Source organism: Danio rerio, chromosome 13 (genome assembly GCF_049306965.1).
Source record: "Danio rerio strain Tuebingen ecotype United States chromosome 13, GRCz12tu, whole genome shotgun sequence".
Taxonomy (NCBI): domain Eukaryota; kingdom Metazoa; phylum Chordata; class Actinopteri; order Cypriniformes; family Danionidae; genus Danio; species Danio rerio.
The window spans coordinates 44,507,084-44,524,466 of NC_133188.1; the positions used below are offsets into that span (position 1 = coordinate 44,507,084).

Here is a 17,383-nt window from a genome sequence, read left to right on the forward strand (position 1 = left end):
ACTGCCACATTTATTTATCTTTTTTTTATTAAAGAGACACTATTGTAAAAGTACTTTAGAATAACAAATACATTACACATTTCAACAAAGTGTACCGTATAAATTCTAGCATGTTTATTTCTCCTAATATTGACCTCATTCTTTAAGGTGGAAGTGCCCTCGTCTTTGCGATTTGTTTTAGACCATCTGATTCAGAGCCCTATGGGAGAAATGACTAGGAATAATAAACAGCAGAAAACAGACAAACTACTTGCTCCACAAACTAGTGTGTTTATGACTCTACAGAAAAAGCAGAATAATATAATAAGAAAATATCAGTTTGCAACATTAAGCATCATAACAAGCTGTTTTAACGTCTAAAAATCAATGGAAGTGAATGAGAGCGGAAATCTCGAGCAAAAAGACTCAAATGGCTGCGCCTGCTCTTACGTGAGGAATAAGGTCAATACATAGAGCTGAAGTGTACTTAATATATATCCCAAATATATGCAAAAATGTAAAAAATAAAAATAAAAAAACAGCATAAAATGTGAGTATTTTTGTGAGGTTACTTTAACCATTGTTTAGTGTTGTCACCTGAATACTTTCATTCTACAAAAGATAATCTGAACTTATGAAATCACATTTTTAATGGTCATTCAGCACAGTTGACAGGGCTCTTAAAGTTCATGCTGCTGCTGCTGCGTTCTGTTTCAAGGATTCCCATCTTCATTGTGGCTGTGTGGTTTTCCAATGGCCCTGTATGTTAAAAATATAAAACAGCAATGTCAATATTAAGCCTATATCAAATACATATTCAAATGTCACCATAATACTGTGTCATTTTCAAAAACACTAATCCTGTTGGATCACAAAATGTAATTTTAGAATGACAGAATGTGGATGTTCACATAATTATTAGCATAGTAACAGTATAGTAATTAATACTTTCCATACTGTGAGAATGCTATGTGGTAAACTGCACATTTATATTTAAAATATCACTTTGGCCAGGCCAAATTACAATTATACCAATTACCAATTACAGAGAGTAAATAACAGCAGAAGACAAAAAACAGGTTTTCTTTCACACAAAATTGAAACTTCTGTCATAATTTACTCTCCCTTCACTTATTCCAAACCTGTTTTTCTTTCTATCTTCTGTAAATAATATATTTTAAAGAAAGATGGAAACCTGTAACCATTGACTTCCATAGTATTTGTTTTTCCTACACTGTAAAAAAATAATCTTGAGGCTTGTAATTTTCATTAAAAAAATTGATGTGGTCATTAAAAATAATGTGCATATTTTCTTTAAAAAATCGATATTCTGGATTTATTATAAAATATTGAGAGGATGTCGCTAATATAACTAAGATTTAAATTTCACTTATTTTTTTAAGCAAACCAGTGCAATTATTAGGCTTACTTTGAGAAACCAATTAAGCTAATAAAATTGAGGAAAGATGGCTTCACCTTTATTATAAGAAAATTTACTCAATTATGTTGATTTAATTGAGATGTTTGCATTTGAATCTCAACAACGGCAGTGATCAGATGACATTTTGAAGGAGCAGATGAAGAGCGAGCATGTTAAGAGGTAAGCATTAACATTTTATCATTTTATTGTCTTAAATAGCCTAAGCTCTTTCAAGAAAGACACATGCTTGTTCAGGAGCTTAGTTTTTGCCATATGATGTGTAAAGGGATACACAGGTATTTTTAACCACCCATTCCTATTTGAAATCGATTTGCTTTAATGTTCATTCTGAATTATATAATGAAATTGAACAAATTATTTTCATTGTAATATTTAACAGAAATGATCAGGCAACAGTTAAGCAGGGTGGACGAACAACAGTGAGCTTGTTAAGTGGTAAGTCTAAGCCAGGGTTTTTCAAAGTCTAAGACAATGGGCCTCCCTTTTGACACAACTTATCCATTGACGCCCCCCTCCTCCCAAACACGCATGCACACACGCACACACACACACGCACGCACGCACACACACACACACACACACACACACACACACACACACACACACACACACACACACACACACACATACATACATACATATATATATATATATATATATATATATATATATACAGTATATATAAAGACACAGACAGATGTCATACTGTTAACTCACTTTTATCATCATTTGCATAAAAGTGCAATTATTTACAGTAAATAACAAGTATTTTAATATAACGTTTTTAAAACTAGGATGACGGTTCAATAAGAATAGAACAGATCCAAGAACTGTTCATCCCAGTCAAAACAGTTGAAGTTTAGCAGGTCTCATGCTGTCATTAGCCAAAATATCTTGACAAACCACACATAAAGGTCGTGGTTCATCAGCTTGTCCTGTCCACTTAAATCCTAAACTCAAATACTGATCATCATATCGTCGTCTTTTGGGTTTAAGCCCTGAACTTGAAGGCTTTGAATCGGGGGATCTCGGAAACTGATCCATTGTATTAGCAGGCATATACCTGTATTGGCGGGCTTGCCAAACAGAAGCAAATTCAAAGCTATGGCCTTCTGGGTAAAAAAGGTTTTCTTATATTTGACGTATTAATTTTTTAGCTTTGTTTAATTAAAACGTTTAAATATAATAAAAAATACATATAATAATTAAACTTAATAATTATATTTTATTATATAATATTTTTTCCCGCGCCTTCCCTGACATGCTCTGGCGCCCCCCAGGGAAGGCGGGCCTCACACTTTGAAAACCCCTGGTCTAAGCTAAGCTAAGTTAGCTATAGCTATTCATGGGGTTTTCCTTTTACAGCATTGATGATGTAATGAACTGTGTTTATATATAATACTGTATATAAATACTAACATGTGTTTGCTTAATTTTTCAGATTAATGAAGAAAATGTTCACTGTATTTTCCCACTGAAGAGGAGCGGTTTATTCGGGCAGATTTTGATAAAAAGAATGGGTGCCAAACAGCAGGTATTTTTAATAATGTTATTTGTGTATTATTATTATTATTATTATTAGACAATATTACTAATTTCTACACTTTTTTTGCATCAGACCTCACATTAAATCAAGGAGGAGATGAGAGATGTCGTCCTCTGTTGCTGGTCTATCTATAATTAAGAGAAAGAGCTCATCCAGGAGTGCAAAGTAAGTGTCTCAAACTTTTTAACATATTAATGGTCTTCAGAAAACTGCTTTTTATATTTTTGCATGTTTACAAAAAACAAAATATAGCTCAAGCACTACATTGTTGAATGCACTATTCCTTGTATAAACATGGTTTGTTTTTATAAATGTATATCTTTGTACACTAGTATACATTTTAAAAAGACCCTGTCCATTATAAGTCAAAATACTTGTGCACTTGTATCAGTCAGCAAGGTCTACTCAAACATTTTGAAGAATTACTGTTCACAGAGATACAAAGAAATGGTTTGTTTCCTTAATATATTTCCTTAATGTGTTTTTGTAAACCTTAAACATTTGAAATGTACAACTGCATAATTTCATAATAATAAACTTAATGTTTATTTTACAGTGTGGGATTGCACAAAGAATTGCTGTCTGCCAGAGGAATGACCAACCATGAGGACTTCTGCCTTGTCTTGGAGGATGAGTGAGTCAGGACTCATGGCTAGCTTAGAAAATCTAGAATTGCTGAACTGGATTTATGCAAATATTCCCCAAATTAAAATCACTTACAAAGAAACGTATATTTCTGAGACAAATTCACTGCTACAACCTTTTGGGGAAATTCACTGCATTGATTGATTGATTGTGTTGCTAATATTTGAGATGCAGCTTTTATACTGGTTTTATATGTTATGCAATATACACATTATGTCAGATTTTGTCTAAAATGTGAATATTCCTACAAAAGAAAGTTGACAAACATTTTTTTCTATGGCATGGATAAAGAAATTTTTATCTGAGATTAACATTGCTGTAAACTTGGTTTGTTTAACATTGTACAATTTTTTTTTAAATCAGTGGAACGAGTAATAAAATGATATTTGGCAAAAATGTATTGTGTATGTATTTCATTATACATTATATATTTTACATTTTATGAATGAGTAAATTTTATTAATACATTTAAGTAAATGGTGATTTATTTGCATATATTATAAAAGCACATTCCGCTAATAATATTTAATTCAACATCTATCACTCAAAACAACTAGTAAATTTCACATGATTCATTCAAGTGGTTTTTGTTAGAAAAAATAGATATGAGTAAATGGTGGTGGATTTGCTTAAATTATAAAAGCACATTCCGCTAATAATATTAAAATCTTCATCTATCACTTAAAATTTTTTATAATTTTCACATGATTCATTCAAGTGGTTTTTGCTTTAAAAAATCAAGTTGAAATTTACTTAAAAATAATACGTGCAATAGTGTTACCACTATTTTTTTTTTGTAAATAGCACGTAAGATTTTTACAGTGTACTATGGAAATAAATGGTTACAGGTTTCAGCTTTCTTCAAAATATGTTATTTAAGTGTTCAACAGAAGAAAGAAACTTCATAAAGTTTGAAACCACATGTGCCTGAATAGTACAATTTATTTGGGGGGTGAACTATCCCTTTAAGAACAACTCCGAATCAACGTTTAATATTTTCCAGTTGAAATCAATAAGGCAGACTTGTGTTTTACATAATATTTTGTTTTATAGAAAATAAATAAGGCTACGGTAGAACTGACAACCGGTAACATTAGCCAGAGCAATGTATGTAATTAACGTTAACGTGCTAATGTACAACATTATGATGGAGCGGCAGGCTAACGTAATACCCATGCTTTTCGTTTTATGTCAGGAATTACTGAGACTTGCATTTAGCTAAACTTAAAAACGATTCAATAAATACAGAATTCACTACTCACCATAACTTTGATGAAGGAAAATCCCCTGAATATGGTGTGTCGGAGGAGCTCTGCCATTGCTGCGCTGGAATTTAAACCTGATCCAACAATCGACTCTCACGCGCATGCGTACACGCGCTTTTGCTGCAAGGTTTGTTCGCCAAACACAAATACTATTTCACTTCTGTTTAATAAATTGACAAAGCACAATTTAATATGTTTTTGTGAATATATATTTGTAATTTTAACTTCAGACCATCAGCTAAAATTAATAATGTGTTGTTTTTTTCCGTTTGGGGCTTATTATTGTGAAGTCATTTGTTAAGTCAATATTTAATTGTCAGTGTCCACAATTATTTTATTTACAGTGTAATTTTGTTTTATATAATCTAATAATGAAATAATTAATGCAAAAATATGATCAGATAAAAAAACGTATTTGAAATTTGGTTAAATAAAGTTTGATTGCAACAAAATTTGATAAAAATTTATTATGAAAATAAATTAATTAATTAATAAATAAAGACAAAATTTTATGTATGTTTTCGTTTTTATTATTGTTTTGGGATCTAGACCTAGTTATGATAAAATAATAATATTAATAAATATCAGGATATCTGCTCACCCCAACTGATTTTAATCAAATTTAACTGAAAGTGTTAATGTTTCTGTTTTACACATTTAGTTTAGTTCACACTATATTTACTTATTTTAGTGTAAAAATGACAAAATGTGTAATAGAGAAGCAATAGAGAAGAACTCCTCTACTGCTCTGATTGACTTTCTGCTGATCAAGTGTTGTTTACATTTAAATGACTCCAATATTCTGTCACCACGGCAACCTGAGTTTACACTGAAATCAACACATCTCTCTGAATCTGATCACTTGAGCTCTTTGAACTCTCCAGTTTGACAAGTTTCATCAGATTGTTCTGATTTGGAAAGTTGATATTCATTGAGCAGCGGCGCCTCAGACGAACCAGGAGTCTTCCAGCACACCTGAAGGACTTCCTGCTGGAGGGTGTCCCGTCTGTTCAGGATCCTGCAGCTGTGATCAGGTTGGATCATACTTACAGCTGTGTCTCTTCCCCAGGTCTGGAGGAGCGTCACCTGGAGAACGCGGCTGTCCTTCCCCACATCCGTCCAGCATCCTCGGTGCCTTCAGTGGACGTGGGACAGCAGGAGGAGCCACTCTCTATCCATGGCTACAGCGTTCAGGCCTACCAGGACATCTACCGCTCTGTGGTCGAGCCCATGATCAAGAGTCGTCCCTACAGCCTTCAGCTGGGCCTGGAGATCAAGCAGCGGCTGTGGGAGGCACTCAGGTGTCCTGTAATGGAGGAGACGGTACAGGCTGATGGACGAATCCTCATTACAGAACACAGATGTGGATCCAGACCGAACAGCATGGCTCCTCGAGTCCATGTGGACATCAGTGGAGAGCCACTGCCTAGGAAGCCCAGCAGAAAGAGGGCCAGACGCTGAGTCTTCACAGTGTCCCGAACCACACTGCAGGCCTGCGTATGTATATAGTGTACATAGTTGTAGAGCAAGTTCACAGTAAGTTTCCTTTTGCATGTTTTGTTTCATCAATTGGTTGTTTTTATTGATTCTTGGTGTTGTTGACTTGAAGCTCTTGGTTTGCTCGGTGGTCTTCAGGATGTTTCAGGTGGTCTGCGCGGTTGTCGAGGTTTTCTGAGCGGTTGTTCTCGTGTTGCTGGTCGGTCGCTGGACTCTTCTGAGAGTTTCGATGCGTTTACTGATTTGCGGTGTCTGTTAGGGTAGGGTAGGTTAGGTTAGGGTCCCTCACGTGGTTTGCAGCTTGACGTGCTGTGAGGGCTTGTGTGCATCAGTGATGCTGAGAGCTTCGCCACTGGTACTTCACAGATACCGGTAGGGTCACCCATAGTGGACTGGTCTCAGCGGAGATGCCCGACTAAGACAAACCAGCTGATTCTGGACAGCAGATGTACATCAGAATCACCTGAAGATGTGGAAGTCGCATGATTCGTGGAAGCAACCATCATAATAAATGAATCAATTAATAAATTTGTTATTTAATACATATAAAAGAGGCTGCAATTCTTTTCTTTTTCCTCTATTATGTTGATTTTTATCAAGTTATAATTTATAAATAAAAGTAACAATTTTGAAATTATTATTACCCTTTTAACCTGATTTTCAAAACAATCCACCACAAATTGCACTATGAAAACTATAATAAAACTGTAAAATAAGCCATAATAATAATAGTCATAATAATAAAAAACATACGATTAATAAAACAAATATTTAAATAATTTTATAAATGTTTTGATTGAATAATATTTACAATTATGTTATAAATGTAAATGTTTATTATTTATACGCTGTAAAAAATGAATAAAGATAATATTGATTTAAATAAATTTAAATATAATTTACTCCCCAAACTAAACTTTCTAGTGACTGGTCACATCTAAATTCAATTGTGGCAACAGCCTGTCAACATTAGCTCAATGAGAAATAATATGTTGAGCCAATTAAAAAAACCATCAAGTCTGCCCAATCATGTTATTGGCCCAATTGAATATTTTAGATTGTGTGTAGCAAGCTTTTTTGGTTTCACCTAATTCAAAAATGTATATTGGTAAATTGTATTTTGGTAAACATTGCTAAAGCAACTTTACTGAATTGTTTATTCCTCGTTGTCCTGAAAGAAAATGAATAATAGAATATACAAAATCATAATACACTAAACACTGCCACATTTATTTATCTTTTTTATTAAAGAGACACTGTTGTAAAAGTACTTTAGAATAACAAATACATTACACATTTCAACAAAGTGTACCGTATAAATTCTAGCATGTTTATTTCTCCTAATATTGACCTCATTCTTTAAGGTGGAAGTGCCCTCGTCTTTGCGATTTGTTTTAGAACATCTGATTCAGAGCCCTATGGGAGAAATGACTAACAATAATAAACAGCAGAAAACAGACAAACTACTTGCTCTACAAACTAGTGTGTTCATGACTCTACAGACAAAGCAGAATAATATAATAAGAAAATATCAGTTTGCAACATTAAGCATCATAACAAGCTGTTTTAACGTCTAAAAATCAATGGAAGTGAATGAGAGCGGAAATCTCAAGCCAAAAAGACTCAAATGGCTGCGCCTGCTCTTACGTGAGGAATAAGGTCAATACATAGAGCTGAAGTGTACTTCATATATATCCCAAATATATGCAAAAATGTAAATAAAAAAAAACAAAAACAGCATAAAATGTGAGTATTTTTGTGAGGTTACTTTAACCATTGTTTAGTGTTGTCACCTGAATACTTTCATTCTACAAAAGATAATCTGAACTTATGAAATCACATTTTTAATGGTTAAACCCATTCATTAACATTAAACATTTAATATATTTGCATATAAAAATGAACGGTTCATTCCGCTGTGGCGCCCCCTGATAAACACGAGACTAAGCTGAAGGAAAATTAATAAATGAATATTAAAATGTCAAAAACACCATCAAATCTAAACAATGGGTTACTTTACCTAGTTGACAGATGATTCCAGAACAGAAAAAAACTCACAAATGTTTCAAGAAAAGTGAAAAAAGAAATCTTCAAGCACATAAAGCTGCATCTGTTTCAAATATTTACCATGTAAACCTATTTAGTCATTGTATTCCAGGTTGAGTAGATACTATAATCCAAAAGCACAAAAGATGCATTGATAAAGTCTCCTATTGTCGAGCACCATCTCCTCTTCCAGGACAGCAGACATTCAGCACAGTTGACAGGGCTCTTAAAGTTCATGCTGCTGCTGCTGCGTTCTGTTTCAAGGATTCCCATCTTCATTGTGGCTGTGTGGTTTTCCAATGGCCCTGTATGTTAAAAATATAAAACAGCAATGTCAATATTAAGCCTATATCAAATACATATTCAAATGTCACCATAATACTGTGTCATTTTCAAAAACACTAATCCTGTTGGATCACAAAATGTAATTTTAGAATGACAGAATGTGGATGTTCACATAATTATTAGCATAGTAACAGTATAGTAATTAATACTTTCCATACTGTGAGAATGCTATGTGGTAAACTGCACATTTATATTTAAAATATCACTTTGGCCAGGCCAAATTACAATTATACCAATTACCAATTACAGAGAGTAAATAACAGCAGAAGACAAAAAACAGGTTTTCTTTCACACAAAACTGAAACTTCTGTCATAATTTATTCTCCTTTCACTTATTCCAAACCTGTTTTTCTTTCTATCTTCTGTAAATAATATATTTTAAAGAAAGCTGAAAACCTGTAACCATTGACTTCCATAGTATTTGTTTTTCCTACTATGGAAATAAATGGTTACAGGTTTCAGCTTTCTTCAAAATATGGCATTTAGTGTTCAACAGAACAAAGAAACTTACAAAAGTTTGAAACCACATGTGCCTGAGTAAATAGTACAATTTATTTGGGGGGTGAACTATCCCTTTAAGAACAACTCCAAATCAACGTTTAATATTTTCCAGTTGAAATCAAGGCAGACTTGTGTTTTACATAATATTTTGTTTTATAGAAAATAAATAAGGCTACGGTAAAACTGACAACCGGTAACATTAGTCAGAGCAATGTATGTAATTAACGTTAACGTGCTAATGTACAACATTATGATGGAGCGGCAGGCTAACGTAATACCCATGCTTTTCGTTTTATGTCAAGAATTACTGAGACTTGTGTGACGGTCTTGCTTGGGCTGTCTTCTTACTGTACACTGTACAATGGAGACAGACAGCGCGTGTAAATAGTTGCTGGATCAAAGAAAATGACCACCTCCACAGCAATGCTTCGTTAACTCTGCTCTGTTTTATTTAAAACAGTTTTATATATATTTTTTATATGCCAATGAATTATTTTTAACTTTGTGATCGTATAGTGTAAATTTTAACAGTCAGAATATGAAAAACATAACACACTTTGAATTTTACATGACAAATTAATGAATCACAATTCTTAATGTACAATCACTGAGTGTAACAGAGCAATACAATTCAACTCCAAAAGTAATGAAACTTCCCCATCTAGTGGAGACTTTTAGTAACTCGTTTTGAGTAAGAAGAAAAATAATTACAAACAATTAATTTATAACATTTAACACATACCTGTACAATGGAGACAGACAGCGCGTGTAAATAGTTGCTGGATCAAAGAAAATGACCACCTCTATATGAAACACAAGACAAATTGATTTCAATCAGGCCTCGTTATATAAACACGTTATAAACTCAAAATTGAGCAGCACACTCGACGCCAAACACAACTCAACAGTGTCCCAACATATTCATTGAAACATTAAGTCACATTAAAGCTAATATTTATGTGTTTTAAACACTTATTAATGGTCATTTTCCACCCGGGAGAAATGTGCAACTTACCCACAGCAATGCTTCGTTAACTCTGCTGTGGGCGGTCCCTACTCCACGCACTTATTACATCACGCACACTCTAGAGGGCGCTGTCCCCATTTAGGCATTATTTAACACACTTATTTACTCCGTTACATACACCCCCCTTAAATTATGCTAAACTGGGGCAGTGCCTGTACAGTAATAAAGCTTAACAACACAAGAACTAGAAAAAAATAAACAAAAAAACGGGAATATCCTTGACACTTTTTATCGTAAATATCAATTACAAAATTCCTCCATTAGAGGTATGCAAGAATGGACCGGTACCAAAATCCAGACTAAACACAGACTAAAGAGATGCCTTAAACACCTCCCTTTAGATACGCAATTCAAGGATTGAATTAAATTCAGACTATACTAAAGAGAAAATTCCAGCTCAAAATGAAACCAACTCATTTACCCACGAAAGAGATTTTTCACTACATCAAGAAGAGAAATCACAGATGGTGATGAATCAAGTACAAACTGATTGTTCATCTCACAGATCAATCTTTGTGGAGGTTTAACGGTCCTACCAGCCCTCGTTCTAATCATGTCTGTTTGAATGTGTTCTGGTTGAGTGCAAATTACAGGGCTAACTGTATCCGGAACAGGGTTATTGACTACTTTTGAAAGAGGTGAAATTGGCCTAGTCAAAGAGTGCTGTGAGGGACTCTGGTCTAAGTCTACATCTGGAACTAGTACTTCATCCAACAAATGTGGAATGTTACTTATCATTTCACAGTCCTGTTGAGCGGATACTGAGCTATCACAGGTATCAGAATCTGCCTTTGAATCAGAATGCTGAACGACTAAAGAACACTGAGGTTCAGACAAAATTATTGAGTCAGAGTCAATGTCAGGGCAGCTATGCTGATCAGACTGCACAATCCAGTGAGCGGTCCTTGAAATACTGTCAGGATCATCAGGTAAGTCTGAGGTTGATTCAACTGAGGGAGACTGAGATGGTAAATCTGACTCATCATCATTGTACAGAAAGTTAACAGGGAGCAAAAGATTTCGGTGGACAGTCTTTTCTCTGTTTGTTTCAGTGTCTCTTATCCGATATACATTGATTGGTGACCTTACTGACATCACTTCGTAGAGATTGGACTCCCACTTGTCTGCAACTTTCCGTTTGCCACGCTCACCACGATTCGCCAAAAGGACTCTGTCACCAACAATCAAGGGCGATCCCTTCACTTTCCGATTGTAAATCCTTGCATGCCGAGCTTGCTCAGTAGAAGTGTGCTTTTGTGCAATTTTTGCAGCCTCACTAAGGTCACATTTAAGTCTAGATACGAAATCAGAATACTTAACAACAGTGTCATTTCGGAGAACATGTTGGAACATCACATCGATGGGAAGACGTGGGACTCTCCCAAACATCAAATAGAAAGGCGCAAAGCCTGTGGTCTCGTGAACAGTGCAATTATAACAGAATGTTAGCATCTGAAGAGACTGTGGCCACTTGGCTTTTGACTGGGGAGGTAAAGCTCTTATCATGTTTCCTAATGTCCTGTTGAAGCGTTCAGTGATTCCGTTCCCCATTGGGTGGTAAGGAGTGGTGTGTGATTTCTTGACACCTGCCATTTCTAGTAGCTCCTTAATCAGTTTGCTCTCAAAATTAGGACCCTGATCTGAATGCACACGCTTAGGGAATCCATACACACAGAAAATTCCCTTCCACAAATGATAAGCAACCTGCTTAGCAGACTGGTTCTTGCAAGGGAAAGCGTAGGCTAATTTAGTGAAATGGTCCGTTGCCACCAAAACATCCACACTCTTGTTATCACTCTGCTCTGCTGTCCAGAAATCAATGCAGATGAGCTCTAATGGCTCCGTGGTGTGTATGTTCTCAAGAGGGGCACGATCTTTTGGTTCAGGGGTCTTTCCCACGATACATCGCATACAGGTCTTAACATGATTCACTATGTCGCGTTCCATTCCTGTCCAGAAAAATCTTTGTCTGGCCAACGAAACTGTCCTGGAGCGACCTTGATGGCCAGCCGCATCATGCAGACCATGAAGAACCTGTCCTTTCAGGGAATCTGGGACAATAAATTGATATAGCTTTTTGTTCATGTGATTGTCTCTCTTGACTCTGAAAAGCATGCCGTCCCTGATGGTAAGTTTATTCCAGTTCTTAAGCAGCCTTAAGACAGGACGAGACTCACTAGCACGTTCATGTTTGTTAGGACGCTTATGTCGCTGAACATAAAAGATTGCTCTCCTCACTACATTATCATGTTCTTGTGCAGCTGACAAAGTGCTTGCATTGAGTGCAGTAGTCTGATCTACATTGATTATGTCTGGAATGGATTCCAAGCCCATCATCTCTCCAACACCACCAGAACAATGAGCATCCAATACTGCAGTGACATCTTGTGAGCTCAAAGTACCTGCCATCATCTGGTCGTCGCTGCTAACTCCAGTCCCATCAGGAGGAACATCAGCAGGACTGAACACTTGATAATTAGTGGTAAGTCGAAAAGAATCCTGCACAACTTGGTCCACAACACCATTCACTTGATTTAGCAGAGAGTGGTAAGGTTCCGTTACAAGACGGTGAGTCACACTTGACTGAACAAAAGGCTCCCTGCTCAACGCGTCAGCAACAATGTTCTTTGTGCCAGGCACATATTTCAGGTCAAAGCTGAACGAGGCTAATTTAGCAACCCAGCGTTGCTCGCAGGCATCGAGTCTTGGCTTGGTAAGTATGTAGGTGAGGGGATTATTATCCGTCCAAGCTGTAAAATGGCGGCCCTTCAACCAATAATGGAACTTGTCACATATCGCCCATTTAAGCGCAAGAAATTCTAGTCTGTGAGCTGGGTAATTGATCTGAGAACGTGACAATGTCTTGCTAGCAAATGCCACAGGTCTGGCCCTAGTGCTACCCTCAGGAATTTGTGAGAGAACAGCACCTAAACCGTCAAATGAGGCATCTATTGCTAGAATGAATTCACGGTTAAAGTCAGGGTGTGCTAACGTTACGCTTGTAAGAAGGTCCTCCTTCAATGTCTCAAATGCATTCTGGCATTTGTCAGTCCAGTCTGTAGGTGTAAGCTTGATAACATTTTTCAAGTTAAGTTTCTTCCTCCTGCCTCTACAGCCTTTTGTGTCTGTTTTTGAAATCAGATCAAACAAAGGTTTGGCTTTAGCAGAACATCGCTCTATAAAATGTTGGTAATATAATACCATACCTAAGAAAGATCTGATTTTCTTATGACATGGAGTGACACCATCAGCACCCATCAAATCAACTGCTTTAACATCTGTGATGGCCTTTATTTTCCCAGGGTCTGTTTGGACACCATCTGCACAAATGACATGGCCAAGAAACTTAACAGATTTTCTCAAGAAATGACATTTACTTGGAGAAAGCTTGAGATTGTGAGCCTTGAGTCTTGAAAACACCATCTCTAGCCTTTCAAGTGCAACTTGCTCATTGGGAGCAAAGACCATGAGATCGTCAAGGTAGCATAATAGACTTGTGAAGTTCTTGTCACCAAAGACTGACATCATCATGCGCATGAACGTTGCTGGACTATTGCAGAGGCCCTGCGGCATCCTGTTATATTCATGCAGCCCAAATGGTGACGAGAAAGCAGTATATTTTCTATCATCCTCATGTAACGGAACATTATAGAACCCTGAGGTGAGATCCATAGTTGAGAAGAAAGCATTCCCTCCAAGAGCAGCCAAAGCATCTGACTGGTGTGGAAGAGGATGAGCATCTTTTACAGTTCTGGCATTTAGCCATCGAAAATCAGTACAGATCCTCAGATCTCCATTTTTCTTCCACACCAGGACAAGGGGGGAAGCATACTCACTGTTAGATTTTCTGATTATGCCCTTTTCTTCCATTTCATCCAGCGCTACTCTCAGTTTCTCATAATGGCTTGGAGGAACACGACGATAGGGGAGACGAAAGGGCTTCTCATCTACTAGACGAATCCGATGTACAAAGTCTTTGGCTTCACCACAGTCCATTTTATTCCTTGAGAATATGGAGTCATATTTCTTGATGAGATGGAGTAATTTAATTTTCCATGAAGCAGAAACTTCACAAGACATCAGATCCAAGTCACTCAATCCCATTTCATTTAAGATCTTTGCCATCTCATCCTCAGATTCCTGGGAAACAATGTCACTATTTAAATGTTGGACATGGGAGCTAATAGGGTCACTCTCTGGAAGATCCTCAACAGCAGTGCATGGTGAAACATCTGCAATCTTTGCATTTCTACGCAGTGTTAACACACTGTCTGTGGGGTTGATAATTTTCACAGGTATCCAGCCATCACCCCATAAAGGTGTAATGACTCGACCAACCATGATCCGCTTAGGGCTACATCTGGATTGTGTAGGTTCCACAAGCACCGTGCTCCCCACAGATGTTGTAGAACCAGCAGGAAGCTTGCCCCACACAAGATGTTCACAATGAGGTTGAAGTGTCACACAATGTTTGAGCTTAACAGTACCCACTTTGTCAGGTATGTGACTGCCTCTCCATCTCTGGGTATTGGAAAGCAAAGAAATGAACTCCAGACTCTCGCTTTCTGCATTACCGCTTGGCAGTGAGATTAATCTCCAGTACTCATCTGTATTTTTCAGGATAGTGAGCAGGCTTTTGATGGCGTTACTGCCCAATATCATCTCATCTGTTTGGCCTGGAACAACCAGCACAGTATTATCATTTTACATCCATAAACACACATGGACAGATCATACATCGCCGTTGGTGCCACTCGATGACCGCCACATCCAATAATTACAACATCATCAGCAGAATGCTTTGACAGTGTGGGAGTACTCACCAACAACTTAGCTTCAGCTGCCTCACTAAGAGTGCAAGCCATAGAACCACTGTCGAGTAATGCAACGAAAGATGGTCCATTTTCAACAGAAACAGTGGTGTAAAATAAAGAATCATTTCTAGGGACTCGCTGTATACCTTGAAAAACAGCCGTTTTTTCAGGTGAGACACTAGATTTACTTTGCTCAAAAATAGACTGGTAATCTTGTGTAGCAAATATGGGAGGATTATCATTGTGGTCTGTACTAACCTCCCTTGCGCACAGACCCATTAGTTTTCCTGGTTGGGCTGAGGTGATTGTCCCCACCTGGGACAGAACCGTCTGGAATGATCAGGAGACTGACACTGAAAACATAGCCGATGCTCACGACAATGTGTTAAAGCAGAGTGAGCAGCATCATTGCAGATAGCACATGGCAAAGCATCGAAACCTTCAATCCTAGGAAGTCTGCTGTAAGGCTGTGGTTTAGGACGAGGCCGATTTCTGTTAGTATTGGTCAGCAGGACTTTTTCAAGCATGTCGATGACTTTTTCTAGAGCAGAGGCATCTGCGCTTTTCTGTTGTTGCTCACAAACAGAAAGAGCAGGCGTTGGAACTGTATTAATGTCAATTTTGTTAACTGAAACTTTCTCACTTTGTCTGCGGTACACTGTGCTGGTGGCTTTGAATGATAAATCAGATTGATAGTCATTAAGCACAGCCTGAACTTCATGAGCTGACCATTTATCAATTGGTTTGGATCTGAAGGTTAAGGCCAAGTCCTTACTCGGGCAGTGTCTGATAAACATGTGAACTATTTCCACACTAGGCTTGTCAAGTGTTTTACCTTGTTCTCGCAGGCATTCAGAGGCGACATCAGCAGCTTTGTTAAGTCTCAGCCAGTAGTCATAAGGGTTTTCTCCTTCCTCAGGCAAAGTAGTGTAAAAGTCAGCAAGAGGGACAGGTGAGTAATGAGTAGAACTGAAATGCTTGCGCAGAAGGCCGTAGACAGAATTTGGGCAAACAGTGGTGGCAGTATCACAATTTCTGATCCAGAATTTGACTACATCTTTTGCTTTACCACGAAGGTGTGTAAGGATTTCCTCCACATGTTCGTTGGCACTCATATTGCTCTTTTTAACAAATGTTCTCATGAGATCTTCCCATTCCTCAATCACAATTGTGTCAGAACTATCCCCTCTGAAGGAAGGCGGCTCCTTGACTTTTCTGTGTTGAATCACTTGGTTTTGCGACACATTTAACAAGCCTGAAGGGCTATCTAATTTGTTATCATCAGATTTATGTCTAATAGGTGTGACAGTGTCCAAACTATAGGGGCTAAGATGAGACATGATATTGTCTGCCAATTGTTGGCCAATCTGATTAACAATTGAAGTCATCTGCCCTAGCATATCAGGTCCAGCATGAGGTGTTGAGGTGCTAGCCTCTGCAAATCTATGACTGGCATTAAACTGCATGTCAGCTGCATTGCGCTCTTGTGTGGAGTGCACCCCATTAGTATAACCAGGTCTATTATTATTATTATTATCAGCACTGGGGCTTTCCATTGGAAATGGAATTGGGAGGCCTAAAACCCCTCTGCCTCTACCCACCGGAACAGAAGTATGTTTATCAGCTAAGTATCTATTGATGTTACTCATTTTGATCAATGTGATTCACCAATTGTCCATAAATAAACTTGATTTCAAAAAGCAGTGTGAGAAAGTCCTGTAGTGTGAAATGTGTGAAAAGTCTATGAGATCCTTTATTCGCAAAGCACTGTATGTAGATGACGAACTGCTCAACTGATGTCAGATGCTTCCAGTCCTTTAGAAGCAGTGATCAGCTTGCTTGAAGACACCCCATAGCAACACAGCGGCATCACAACTTCACGGCACCAATGTGACGGTCTTGCTTGGGCTGTCTTCTTACTGTACACTGTACAATGGAGACAGACAGCGCGTGTAAATAGTTGCTGGATCAAAGAAAATGACCACCTCCACAGCAATGCTTCGTTAACTCTGCTCTGTTTTATTTAAAACAGTTTTATATATATTTTTTATATGCCAATGAATTATTTTTAACTTTGTGATCGTATAGTGTAAATTTTAACAGTCAGAATATGAAAAACATAACACACTTTGAATTTTACATGACAAATTAATGAATCACAATTCTTAATGTACAATCACTGAGTGTAACAGAGCAATACAATTCAACTCCAAAAGTAATGAAACTTCCCCATCTAGTGGAGACTTTTAGTAACTCGTTTTGAGTAAGAAGAAAAAT

General features: G+C 37.2%; 1 long non-coding RNA gene across 1 annotated transcript; it reads right to left on the bottom strand.

The window, feature by feature from the left end:
* Positions 1-7,620: 7,620 nt before the first annotated feature.
* On the bottom strand, positions 7,621-17,121 carry LOC141377061 (uncharacterized). The gene is made up of 3 exons (XR_012388920.1): positions 16,901-17,121; positions 10,008-10,068; positions 7,621-8,724 (listed from the first exon to the last, which is right to left on the bottom strand). It is a non-coding gene; the product is annotated as an uncharacterized lncRNA (long non-coding RNA).
* Between the last annotated feature and the right edge of the window lie 262 nt (positions 17,122-17,383).